Source organism: Hemitrygon akajei, chromosome 17 (genome assembly GCF_048418815.1).
Source record: "Hemitrygon akajei chromosome 17, sHemAka1.3, whole genome shotgun sequence".
Taxonomy (NCBI): Eukaryota; Metazoa; Chordata; class Chondrichthyes; order Myliobatiformes; family Dasyatidae; genus Hemitrygon; species Hemitrygon akajei.
In genome coordinates this window covers 1051269-1065134 of record NC_133140.1, presented here as the reverse complement: position 1 = coordinate 1065134, position 13866 = coordinate 1051269, and the positions used below count along the sequence as shown (strand labels likewise).

Below are 13866 nucleotides of genomic sequence, written 5' to 3'. Positions count from 1 at the left end.
TGTTACTAACTGCAGTGTGTAATTACCAACTTTTCTCAAACACTTTGACTGGATCAGATCTTACAATAAATCGGCATTCTGCAACATTTGGTATAGTTTGCAGGATCCAACCCACATGTAGTAGGAAAAGGCTTTTGAAAGAAGTGGGGAGAGAGAATGGAAAATACCGGTGTGAGTTGCCCAGTCATTGATAGCATCTAGGTGATGTGAAAATTGAAATCAGGGTGTAGGATACACGGCAAGGAAACTACTCTAGGCTCTTAAAGATGGTTAATGGAAGAGGATCATCTAGATAATCCTGAGGAAAGTGTACATCAGTTGGGATGGACCTTACTTGATTGTTGGAAGCTTACAAAAAGGATGCATTAGAAGCCGGAGTTTAGGAGTTGAAAAGAGAAATCATTTAATGACAAAGACCCAATGTTACTTTAATAAAGACCAGTACGAGCTGCCCAAAAGGGCATGAGAGTCATACAGCACTAAAAGAGACCTTTGGTCCAGCTGCTCCATGCTCAACTGTTATTCTGGCTAGTCCCAAACCACATTTAGCTGGACCCCAGTCCTGAATACCCCTCCCTTATCCAAACACCTGGTAAATGTTGCACTCAAACACTCATCCACCACTTTTACTAGCGGCTCATTGCACACTCAGCTCCCCCTCAGGTTCTCCTTAAATACTTCACCTTTCACTCTTAACTTATGACTTTTAGTTCTAGACTCACCCAGCTCAGTGAAAAAATCTCTGCTTACATTTCACCAATCTACACGCCTCATAATTTCATTTACCTCTATCAAATTTCCCCTCATTCTTCAATGCTTTAAGAAATAAAATCTTAACCTATTCAAGCATTCCCTATAAATCAGGTCCCCAGGTTCTGACAACATCCTAGTATACTTTATCAGCACTCTTTCAATCCTATTGCCAAAGTGCCAAAAGCTCTCTTTAGAATTGGGTTTAATATCACTGGCATATGTAGTACAGCAAGGTGACCACACTTTCCAAACTGTGGGCATGGAATGGCATGGAAAGTATGCTTGATGGTGGTATAACAGTGGTCAAGTGTGTTGCCTCCTCTGGTTCCACAGGTAATAAGTGATAGTTAGGCTGGCCTGGTTGAAATCACCTACAATGACAGCAAAGGATATCAGGGTATGCTATTTCCCGACTGCTGATCATGATGCTCAGCTCCTCCAGTGTCTTCCAGATGATAGCCAGACGTTCACTGCTACCAAGGTGATGGTGGAAAACTTCTGCAGGGTTCTCAGTAATATTAACTGCTAGCAATGAAATGTTACATTTGTGGGCGCTCGTTGGGTGATTGAATTCTGTGGATGCTATGTGACCTCTTTGCTTAAAGTACAGTTGTGATGGCGACAGCCGCATTTCAGCGATGGTGGGCGGCTGTGGGGGTGCCAGTGAGCAATGCGTGCGTGTTGAGGGGGGATGAAAACACAATGAGGCCACGGAAGGACTCTGTCAGGAGGGTGAAATCCTCAGTAGCAGTCCCTGGTGGGGAAGTGATCGGAGCCGACTCCACCCGGCAATTGATAAAGGAAGTGGTGGGTGAGCTGAGAACTCAGGGATTTGTAGGGAGGGATTCCCCCCCCCCCCCCACAGGGGATGGACAGCACAGAGGGCTGCGAGTGGAGATGGGTTCGCAAGAAGAGGGGTGGCCGGTTGTGTGTGCTATAACTCTGGGAAAGAGGGACAATTCCAGACAGAATGTGAGCGGCAGAGAGTGTGCTATAACTGTGGGGAAGAGGGCCACTTCTGGCGAGAATGTGAGCATCAGGGAGCCCCTCGGAGGGCGAGTCCCTGGGTATCCAAGCAGGGAAAGGTGTCGGAAAACCTAGAGGAGACCCAGTGACGGAACGGCCTGGTGTCTTTGGGGGAACACATTCCCAGCAATGTACCAAGGGGCCCTTGAAAGCAGAAGACTCGATTCCGGAAGGATTAGTGGGACCCCGCTCCAGCGTGTCGCTATGGATAGAGGGAATCTCTGCTAAAGCCATACTCGACACCAGGTCGCAGGTCACGTTACTATACCATTCGTTTTACAAGCAGTATTTAAAGCATTTGCCCTTGACCCCATTCAATGCGTTGGAGATTTGGGGCGTATGACGGGTATGTGTCAGTGAGACTGGAGTATTCAGAAGCCGATGTGGGAGTGTCTGAAGTTCTGGAGATGCTAGCTCTGGTTTGTCCGGATTCGGTTGAGGTGGGCGGTGCTTCCATTCGGTGGGGACCAACACCCCTGTGGTGCGGAGGCTCATGGGGGCCTGTAAGGAGAGAGCGGGTGAGAACTTCTTGAGGACCCTGGCCGGACACCCAGTGCTTCCAGCTACATTTGAGGAAGTGCGGAGCCGCCCTGGGCCGGATACTGAATTTAAACGAGGAACTGTGAGGTGCACCCAGTCAAAGCCTAAGGTAATTAAGGCCTGGAGAAGTAGCGAGAGTGATGGGAACCCCTAGATTTCCCAGTGCTTGATGGCGAGGCTCTTTTAGTGGATACCCCGGAAGACCAGCAGGGGGAGTCGCAATTTCTGGCTGGGGTGCTGGTGAGGCCCAAAGTGCAGAGGCCTTCAGTTGCACAGGATGCCTCTGGTGCATTTGTTCCCGGTGACGGTAATGTCTAGCGTCCCCATGAGGCCCACTGGGGGGGACTATTGAACAACAGAGGAAAGCTGACTGCTGAGGCCTTTAACTTTGGGGACTCTCCTGTGCCGCCGGGTTGGAACCAAAGGCTGGTGGAGAAGATGTTGGAGCTGAAAGATTTTTTTCCCTTGGCGAGTTTGATGTCGGTTGCTCCAAGAGCACTCGTCACACCATCCGGGTGACTGAGGACACCACGTTTAGAGAGTGGTCGCGGCGACTGGCCCCTGCAGATATGGAAGATGTGCGGCAGCACTTGCATAAGTTGAAGGAAGCTGGGATCATCTCTGAATCCCGAAGCCCTTATGCATCTCCAATAGTAATGGCCCGGAAGAAGAACGGAAAGGTCCGCATGTGTGTAGGCTATAGGACCCTGAACTGGTACACCGCCCCTGACCAGCATATAGTCCCGAGGATCGAAGGCACACTGGCCTGTCTGACTGGGGAAAAGTGGTTCAGTGTGCTGGACTTGAGGAGTAGATATTACCAGATCCCGATGAGTGAGGCCGACAAAGAGAAAACAGCATTTAAATGCACTTTGGGATTTTTCCAGTACGAAAGGATGCCCCAGGGCATATTGGGAGCCCCTGCCACCTTCCAGAGGGTCATGGAGAAGCCGGTGGGGGATATGAATTGCTCGAAGTGTTGGTGTATTTGGATGACTTGATAGTATTTAGATCCACCTTGGAGGAGCATGAAGCGAGGCTACTGTAGGTGCTGAGCCGACTAAAGAAGGAAGAATTAAAACTCTCCCTGGACAAGTGCCAGTTCTGCAAGATGTCTGTTAGCTATATTGGGCACATAATCTCACGGGATGGATTAGCTACAGACCCAGGTAAGATAGAAGCGGTGACCACGTGGCCAAGGCCCCAGACTGTGGGCGCTTTGCACTCATTCTTGGGGTTCTGTGGTTATTATCAGAGGTTCGTGAAGGTGTACGCCAAATTGAGTCACCCCTTGCACCAGCTTCTGCGTGGTTACCCACCCTTAGGGAAGAAAGGAAAAGGGGGATGGGAGGTTGGAGAATATCTCAACCTGTCAGAGCCCTTCGGACAGAGGTAGGATGCTAAATGTGAGGAGGCTTTTCAGTCGCTGAAGGAGTTGCCGACCCAGGCACCGGTGCTGTCTATTGCGGACCCCGATTGCCCTATGTACAACACACCGATGCCAGCCGAGAGGGATTAGGGGCTGTCTTGTATCAGGATCAGGGTGCCGGGTTGAGACCTGCGGCTTTTGTCAGCCAGAGTTTGTCGCACTCCGAGAGAAACTATTCCACCCACAAGTTGGAGATCCTGGCGTTGGTGGGCAGTGGCAGATAAGCTGAGTGATTATCTCTATGGAGCCAAGTTTGAGGTGAGGACGGACAACAACCCGCTCACTTACATCCTGACCTCGGAGAAACTGGATGCCACAGGCCATCGGTGGTTGGTGGCATTGTCGATATATGATTTCAGCCTGAAGTACCGGCCAGGGAGCCGGAATGTCGATGCAGACACTTTGTCCCGACGGGACTGAGGAACTGGAGAGGGACGAGGAGTGGGAGAGCGTTCCTGCCCCTGGGGTGAAGGCCTTGTGTCAGTTTGCTATCACCGTGAAGGCCGAGGAAAAGGAGAGGCCGGATTGTACAGTGGACCCATTGGGGGCTTCTGAAGATGTTCTGCCCCCAGTTTACTGTGACCTGACCACTCTGAAGACCAAGCAGCTGCCAGAATTAAGTCCGGGGGAAGTGGCAGCTGCTCAGCGAGATGACCCGGGCCTTGGCACTGTCTGGTACACGGTGGAGAAGGGGGATATGGCGCGGGCGGAGAAGACGAAACACGTTCTGGTGCCTTCATTACTCAGGGAATGGCCTCGGTTTAAGTTGAGGAACCAAATTCTATACCGGGTAATGTCACCCTCAGACCAACATCAGTGTTGGCAGTTGTTCCTGCCTGAGCAGTATCGGGGGATGGCGTTGAAGTCACTGCATGATGGTTCTGGACATTTCGGGGTGGAAAAGACCTATGGATTGCTCAAAGACAGGTTTTACTGGCCCCGAATGAAGTTAGAGGTTGAAGCGTACTGCAAGTCGTGCATTCACTGCATACGCCGAAAGACACAACCTATGCAGACTGCTCCTCTGTCACACTGCAGAGTGCAGGACACCTGGACCTGGTGTGTATGGATTTTCTGTCCATAGAACCCGACACCAGCAAAACGGTGAATGTCTTCGTCATCAAGGACCACTACACCAGATATGCTCAGGCTTTTCCTACCAAGGACCAGAGGGCGACTACGGTAGCAGAAGTGCTATGGGAGAAGTATTTTGTGCATTATGGCCTTCCCCAGCGGATACATAGTGACCAGGGATGGGATTTTGAGAGTAAGCTCATCAGTGAGGTATGACTAGAAAGTGAAGTTCTCCCAACTCCTGCCGGGAGACCGAGTCCTCATAAGGAATTTGGGCCTACCTGGAAAGCACAAGTTGGCTGACCGCTGGGCGGCTACACCCTATGTGGTGGAGAGTCAGATGCCAAACTTATCGGTTTTCCGGGTGAGGCCCGAGGACGGGAATGGGCCTGTCAAGATCCTCCATCGGAACCACCTATTGCCCCTGGGACAAGAGGTGCAGGTAGACCTAGAGCCCAACTTGGAGTCTACACCTAGTACGAGGGCTCTGCGGAAGAGCCCACCGCAAAAGAGACGGGGCCGGGCCCAGCCCCGGAAAGGGACACTAATTCAGAAGATGATGATTCAGATGAGTGGTACCTGCTGCCGTTTGCTAACTTCCCCGTGACGGAGGAAGAGACTCCAGGTTCTTCTCACACTGCATCAGATGAGGTGGGGGGGTTTTGGCAGGCAACAGGGAGTGCAGCATAACTCTGGAGCAGAGGAAGTGGGGCCTGAACCCGAGACAGGGGGCTCTGAGTTGCAGAGAGGTTTGAGTGACAGATCATGGGAGGTCTCGCCAGGCAACCCCGAGGTGTCTCCAGTAGTGTCTGAGCCGGAGGATCTAGAAGAGGGGGTACAGAGGTCTCAGGGGATTCGGAACCCCCCAGAGAGGCTGCCCAATGTGATCTCTACTGCTTTGGGGAGTTATGTCACTGCTTTCTGCACTTGGACTAGGCTCTGTGTTTTACAGGAAGTGTTGGCAAATTACCTGGATGTCATGAGGGCATGACTAAATTCAGTAGGGGGAGAATGTAGGGTTCTCAGTAATATTAACTGTAATGTTAACTGTTAACTGCTAATAATGAAATGGCTTCTCTGTAACTGATGAGGTAATGTTCTTTGTAGCTGAAGTGTTTGGGTTATAATTATAGATAATGGGGAACTAACCAATGGGAGTCATGTTATTCTGTCTGTATGTGTGGGAACCTGAGTGAGTGGCGGGAGATCGGTGAGGAGAGGCAAAGAGGAAGGACGCGTGGGAAGCTCTTTGGTAGACCACCATGGTTGGTCCCAGTCCGAGGGTCGAGGAGTTTGGAGGAGATCGAATGGTGGAGAGAAGACGTTTCCCTTGAGCTCCAACAATTGTGCACAAACTGATTAACTCTGATAAGTGTGGCACCTTTTACCTGTATATCAGTTTCCCTACTAACCACATAGTCACAGTAAGATTTATAAAGTGTCATCATTTACTCATACGTTGTGTACTGTCTGATATTTGACGTTGTGGGTTTGTACCGGGGTGCATTACACAGCATCTATGCAAACGTGAGACAGGGTTTGGCGGCCTGATGGCGGTTTCACCCTAGACGAATGTGAGCTGATAGCGCTGAGCCAGATAAAAATAGATGACACTTGTTTACTGAATGTTCTGTTAGGTTGGGGGAGTAGGATTGAGACAGAACTGCCACATCTGTGTACCATGATGAGTTAATCATAAAGCATACTCCACTTCGTATATCTTTAAAAACTCAGTGATCTTGTCTTTGCAGACACTGGAAAAGCCATTGGGCTACAGCGTTGCATCCAACTTCGCAGGTGCGAGCTATGTTTCCACGAAGCAAAGTACAAAGCAGTCCCTAGTGTCTCAAATACAGTCCCATCAACCTACGACACCACTTTCAACAAATTTTGGATTTGTATTTCCAGATCCCACATTTATACCACAATTCTCAGTGCTCTACCATTCACTATACAACTCCATTTCTACTTTCTCCTTCCAAACATCAACATCTCACACTTGTCTGCATTAAATTCTACCTGCCATTTTTCTGTCAATTTTCCCAGCTGGTCCCAATTCCACTGCAGGCATTGATAGCCATCCTCACTGTCTCACTGACCATCGAGAATGGTGTCATTCTCAAACTTGCTGATCCAGTTCACCAACATTATCACCAAACTCATTATTATAGATGACTAACAATAATGGACCCAGTATCAACACCGGCAGCACATCACTAATCACAGGCGTCCAAATCAGAGAGGCAACAATCCAACGCCACTTTCTGGTTCTCTTCTCTCGGTAAGCCACTGTTGTATGCAATTTACAACTTCACCCTGAATGCCAGGCAACTGGACCTTCTGGATCAGCCTCCCAAGCAGCACTTTGTCAAAGACTTTACTGGAGTACATGTAGACAACATCAACTGCCTTTCCTTCATCTTCTTTCCTGCTAACCTCCTCAAAAAACTCTCAAAGATTGGTTACACACAACCTACCAAATACAAAGCCATGTTGACTATCCCTAATCAGTTCCTGTCTATCCAAATCCTTACATACAAGTATTAAAAAGTATTCACCCCCTTCAAGGCAGTACTTTGTAGATGCACCTTTGGGAGTAATTACAGCCTTGAGTCTGTGTGAATAGGTCCTCTATCAGCTTTGCACATCTGCACACTGCAAATTTTCCTCTTCTTCTTTACAAAAGAACTCGTGCTCTGTCAGATTTCATGGAGATCGTGAGTGAACAGCCCTCTTCAAGTCCAGTCACAAATTGGATTGAAGTCTGGACTCCTCCATCAGGTTTTCCTCCAGGATTTCCCTGTATTTTGCTGCATTCATTTTACCCTCTGCCTTCACAAGTCTTCCAGGCCTGCTGCAGTGAAGCATTACCACAGCGTGATGCAGTCACCACCAAGCTTTACAGTAGGGATAGTGTGTTTTTGATGATGTGCAGTGATTGGCTTACACCAAACATAGCATTTAGTCTGGTGGCCAAAAAGCTCAAATTTGTTTTCACCAGACCATAGAACCTTCTTCTAGCTGACTTCAGAGTCTCCCACATGCCTTCTGGCAAACTCCAACCGAGATTTCATGTGAGTTTTTAACAGCAGCGGCTTTCTCTTTGCCACTCTCCCATAAAGCTGAGACTGGTGAAGCACCCAGGCAACAGTTGTATGTGCAGTCTCTCTCATCTCAGCCACTGAAGCTTGTAACTCCTCCAGAGTTGTCATAGGTTCTTGGTGGCCTCCCTCACTAGTCCCCTTCTTGCACAGTCACTTAGTTTTTGAGGGCAGTCTGCTCCAAGCAGATTTATAGCTGTACCATATTCTTTCAATTTCTTGATAATTGACTTAACTGTACTCCAAGGGATATTCAGTGACTTGGAAATGTTCTTGTATCCATCTCCTGACTTGTGCTTTTCAGTAATTTTTTGTTACTGAGTTGCTTGGAGTGTTCTTTTGTCTTCATGGTGTAGTTTATTGCCAGGATCCTGTCTCACCAGTAGCTGGATCTTTCAGTTATAGGTGTATTATTACTACAATCAATTGAAACACCATGACTGTACACAGGTCTCCAAAAACAATCTCCATTTAACTAATTATGTGTCTTCTGAAACCAATTGGCTGCAGCAGTGATAGTTTGGTGTGTCATATTAAAGGGGGGGGGGGGTGAATACTTATGTCATCAATTATTTTGTGTTTTATATTTGTAATTAATTTAGATCACTTTGTAGAGATCTGCTTTCACTTTGACACAAGAGTCTTTCTGTTGATCAGAGTCAAAAAAGCCAAATTAAATACACTGTGATTCAATGTGGTAAAACAATAAAACATGAAAACTTCCAAGGGGGTGAATACTTTTTATAGACACTGTATCTCCTGTCCCTTAGAATACCTTCCAATAATTTACTCATTATTGCTCAGACTCACCACCCAATAATTCCCCAGCATACAGTATTATTAAAAGCCTTTCTTTAACAACATTAGCTATCCTCCAATCTTTTGGCTCCTTACTCATGGCTAAGGATGTTTTAAATATCTTTGCCAGGGCACCTGTAATTTCTGCACTAGCCTTCCACAAGGTCCAAGGGGACATCTTGTTAGGCCTTAAGGACTTATGCACCCCAATTTTCCTTAAGATAGCAACACCTCCTCTTCCATAATTTGGGTACGGTCCATGATTACACTACTGCTCTGCCCGAGTTCTATAGAATCTGTGTCTCTCTCCTGAGTAAACAGGGATGCAAAAAAAAATCTATTTAAGATCTCCCCCATCTCCTTTGGCTCTATGCATAAATTATCACACCGATTTTCAAATATACCAATATTGACCCTTGCTAAGATGGGTGCTAAGGGATTCAATCCAACTTGTCTCTCTTCAGCAATGTCAGCCGAGAATATCACTTTATCACTTCCACCAAATGTGATGTTCTCCATGGATGAATACTCACCAGCTAGACTCCACACAAAAATACTTAATCAAATCTCCTTACATGTCCACAACACACATAAAATGCGGGAGGAACTCAGCAGGTCAGGCAAGGAGGGAAATGGACAGTTCACATTCCAGATCAAAACTGGAAAGAAAGGGGGGGCAGAAGCCAGAACGAAAGGGTGAGGGATGGGTAGGAATACAAGCTGTTTTTCTTACATGTGTAACTACTCTCTCAGTAGGAGAGTGGAGAGAAAACAGTGACAGAACTTTACGGCAATGGAAGGTATCACTTAATAATACCACTGTACGACAAGATTCAGTTTTAAAGCTGAGAGTAACATTGTAGTTTCTCCTGCGCTGTGACTCAGACCTACATTGCTCTATGTTCTGCCATCTTAGTTCTGGAGAAGAACCAAAATTCAGCATTGTTACCTGAAACAATTCTTGGAAATATATCCATATACATATATCACTGATGTGGTACTTCAAAATTCCACTGCAGATGATCTTCTTGATACACAAGTCTGTAGTTATTGGATAACAAGCAGCCACTCAACCACAGACCGTACTCTCATTCAAAATCTACCCATTTAAGAGAACATTATTTTGTTACCAGGAAAAATTACTCACAAGGGGAGGGTAACTTTTGCCAAATATGGCAATAGACAGTTCTGCACTTTGTTCTCCAAGGCTCTGTAGTTCCACTAATAAAGGAACCTCAATAGTGTGACAGGATTCAATAATTCCATAAGGCTTGGGACTGGAATAAACCACACCTTGCTGGTCATCCAATTCCTGTGGAAAAACAAAAGTAATAAAGATCAAATCGACCGAATGCATTTTAATGACAGTACCACACATAGTATTACTGGAGTGCAATGTTTCTAACCACATGCAATAAAAATACACGACAACACAAAGTCACACACACAAAATGCAGGAAGAACTCAGTAGGTCATGCAACCTCCAAGGAAATGAACAGTCAGAGATTTGACCCTTCTCCAGGACTGGATAGGAAAGAAGAAAATCCCAGAATAAAAACCTGGAGAGAGGGAAAGGAAAGGAGGATCGCTGGAAGGTGATAGGTGAAGCCAGGAAAGGCAAAGGGCTGGAGAGAACGGAATCTAATAGGATAAGTGAGTCGACCATAGGAGAAATGGAAGGAGGAGAGGCACCGGGGGAGCTAATCAGTGAGCGAGAAGAGGCAAGAGGTTAGAGTGGGAGAATTGAAGAGTAGAGGGAGAGGGAAAATGAATATTTTACCAGAAGGAGAAAACGATATTCATGCCATTAGAATGATGGATACCCAGATGGAATATAGATTTCTCCTCCAACATGAGGGTGACCTCATTGTGACACAAGAGGAGGCCATGGACCGACATGTTGGAATTGGAATGCAAAGTAGCATTCTGAGATAAAACCCAGCTATTTTTTGTGAATACTTAGCAAAGAGTATGATGCCTTCCCCATAATTATGGGGGATTTTAACCAGACCAGTAGAAAAAATCTCTAAACAGTAATTACCAACATATTATTTGTGGAACCAGAGGAGCCAACACACTGGACCATTGTTATACGACCATCAAAAGCATTCACTGTGCCATCCCACATCCATATTTTGGGAAGTCTGATCACCTGGCTGTACTTCTACTCTCCGAGTGCAGACAGAGACTGACGTCCACAACGCTAGTGGTGTGGACCAAGAAGGCATGGACAACGGAGGCATTTACAGGATTGTTCTGAGTCAGTGGACTGGACTGCATTCAGGGATTCATCTTTGAATCTGAATGAGTTGTTACTGAATTCATTAAAGCCTGTGAGGATGAGTGTGTGCCTATGACAACGTGCCTCACATACCCGAATCTAAAGTGCATAGCCTGCTGAGGGAGATCTGTGACACTCAAGTCTGGTGATACCAAGAAGGCCTGGTACAACTTAGAGAGGACTATCTTGAGAGCAAAGGAACAATTCCAAATGAGGTTAGAGGTAAAATTGGATACACGTCAGCTCTGGCAGGGTTTGCAGGCCATTACTTCCTACAAAACAAAACCTAACATCACGAATGGTAATGATGCTTCACTCCCAGATGAGCTCAATGTCTTTTATGCACTCTTTGAAAGGGAGAATAAAACTACAGCTATGAGAATACTTGCAGCACCCTGTGATCTCTGTCTCGGATGTCGATGTTGGATTCTCTTTCATGAGGGTAAATCCTCACAAGGCGATAAACCCTGATGCAGTATCTGGTAGGGGTCTGAAAACTTGTGCCAACCAACTGACAGGTATGTTCAAAGACATTTTCAATATCTCATTGTTACTGTCATGTTGGTACCTGATTCTAAAGGGAAACAATCATATCAGTGCCCAAAGAGAGCAGGGTGAGCTGCTTTAACGACTATCATCCAGTAGCACTCACGTCTACGGTGATGAAGTGTTCTGTGACGTTACTAATGCTAGAATCAACTCCTATCTCAGCAAGGACCTGGGCCCATTGTAATTTGCCTATTGCCACAATAGGTCTACAGTGGATATGATCTCATTGGCTCTTCATGTGGCCTTGGGTCACCTGGACAATACTAATACTTATGTCAGGCTGCTGTTTATCAACTACAGCTAGCATTTAACACAATCATTCCTACAGTTCTGATCACAAAGCTTCAAAACCTGGGCCTTTGTCCCTCTCTTTGCAATTGGATCCTCGACACCGGAAGACAACAATCTGTGTGGATTGGAAATATTGTAACATCTCCACCTCACCAATAATCAATTCTCTCTAATCCCATGACGGTGTGGCTAGACACAGTTGAAATGATATCTATAAATTAGCTGATGACAGAACTACTGTTGGCAGAATTTCTGATGGTGACAAGAAGGCATACAGGAGTGAGTATATCAGCTAGTACTGTGGAAAGCATTCTAAATGGCTGCATCACCGTCTGGTAAGGGGGTGTTACTGCACAGGATTGAAAGAAGTTGCAACAAGTTATGAACTCAGTCAGCGCCATCATGGGCACTATTCTCAGTAGTATCCAGGGCATCTTCAAGAGCAATGCCTCAAAAAGGCAGCATCCATCGTTAAAGACATGCCCTCCCCTCAATGTTATGATTAGGGAGGAGGATTGGGAGCATGAAGACACACACTGAAAGATTCGGGAACAGCTTCTTCCCCTCTGCCATCAAATTTTTGAATGGATATTGACCCCATGAACACTACCTCACTACATTTTTTTGCACTACTTATTAAATTTAATTATTTTCTATACATACTACTGAAAGGATCTGAATACTATAGAGTGCAGAGGAGACTTACAAGGATGTTGCCTGGAGTGAACAGCATGCCTTATGAACGTGGCCTTTTCTCTTCGGAGCAAAGGAGATTGAGAGGTGACCTTATAGAGGTGTATCAGATGATAAGAGGCATTAATCACGTGAATAGCCAGAGGCTTTTCCCAGAGCTGAACTGGCTAACACCTGGGAGAATCGTTTTAAGGTACAAGCGTGATGTCAGGGGTAAGCTTCTCACACAGTGGGTGGCGGGTGTGTGGAATGCCCTGTCAGCAAAGGTGGAAGAAGTGGATACGATAGGGTCTTTTAAGAGACTCTTAGATGGGTACATGGAGCTTAGAAAAATAGAGGGCTGTGCAGTGGGGAAATTCTAGGAAGTTTCTAGATTGGTCTACATGGTTGGCACAATGTAATGTGCTGTAGATTTCTATGGTCTATGTGCATATACTTCCTGTAATTCAGTTCTTATTATTCTGTATTGCAATGTACCACTGCCACATAACAACAAATTTCAGGACATATGCCAGTGATATTAAACCTGATTCTGACTCTGAGGGACAAAAGTGATTGCTGGGGAATTACTTTCTTTCATATACTTAACATCCCTCCATATATTGACACCAGTGTATGTGTCAAGTCAGAGTTCTTGTTCCCCACTTGAAAGGGACTGAATACGCCTACCCAAAGGTTTTAACCGGATTCCACTCAATGACCAAACAACTTCCCTTCTTTTTTTTCCTTTTTATTTTTTGCAAGTGCGGCAGTTGAGTAGTTCTTAGTTATTAGTCAGTAGTCATAAATAATCAGTCATAAGTCAGTCATTAGTCTTGTCAAGGTTAGTCATAAGTCATTAGGCATTAGTCGTAAGGCATTAGGTGAAAAACTGGCTGCCTCTCGGACTTCGTAGACGATTTCGGACCTGCACCTCCATTTCTCTACTGGACCATTATGGCCTCTGGCCGTTATGGTTCCAAACTGGGCGAACTCTCTCAAAGGTTTGTGAGCTCTTCTTAAGCCTTGCGTCGTTTTCAAGAAGTGCCTGCGCGCGATGATCCCAGTGGCGGAGTTAACCCAAACGCAGTGACAGCAGTGCTCTTTTCCATGAAGCAGTCTCAACAATTATTTAAAGTTTGGCATCTTACCGCGGATTGTGACGCTGCTTTCGGACTGCCGCTGTAACGCTGCACGGTCCGCCCAAATGTTCTGAGCAGAAACAGCCCTCAGGCAGTAGGTTCCGTCCAGTCTGCCAGTGAATTATTGCTCTTCCTTTTAAATATTATTTTCTTTTGCCTCCAGGGCCCAATACCTTCCAGAAACTCAAGTTTGACTTGACAGTATGTTCT

At 46.2% G+C, this 13866-nt stretch overlaps 1 protein-coding gene across 1 annotated transcript in view; it reads right to left on the bottom strand.

The window, feature by feature from the left end:
* The window catches only part of LOC140740438 (hydrocephalus-inducing protein-like), a 579330-nt gene extending 569300 nt beyond the window's left edge, over positions 1–10030 (bottom strand). Inside the window, exon 1 of the mRNA XM_073069569.1 lies at positions 9869–10030. The gene's annotated coding sequence lies outside the window, so the exon portion shown is untranslated. The remainder of the gene's footprint in view (positions 1–9868) is intronic.
* Positions 10031–13866: the final 3836 nt, after the last annotated feature.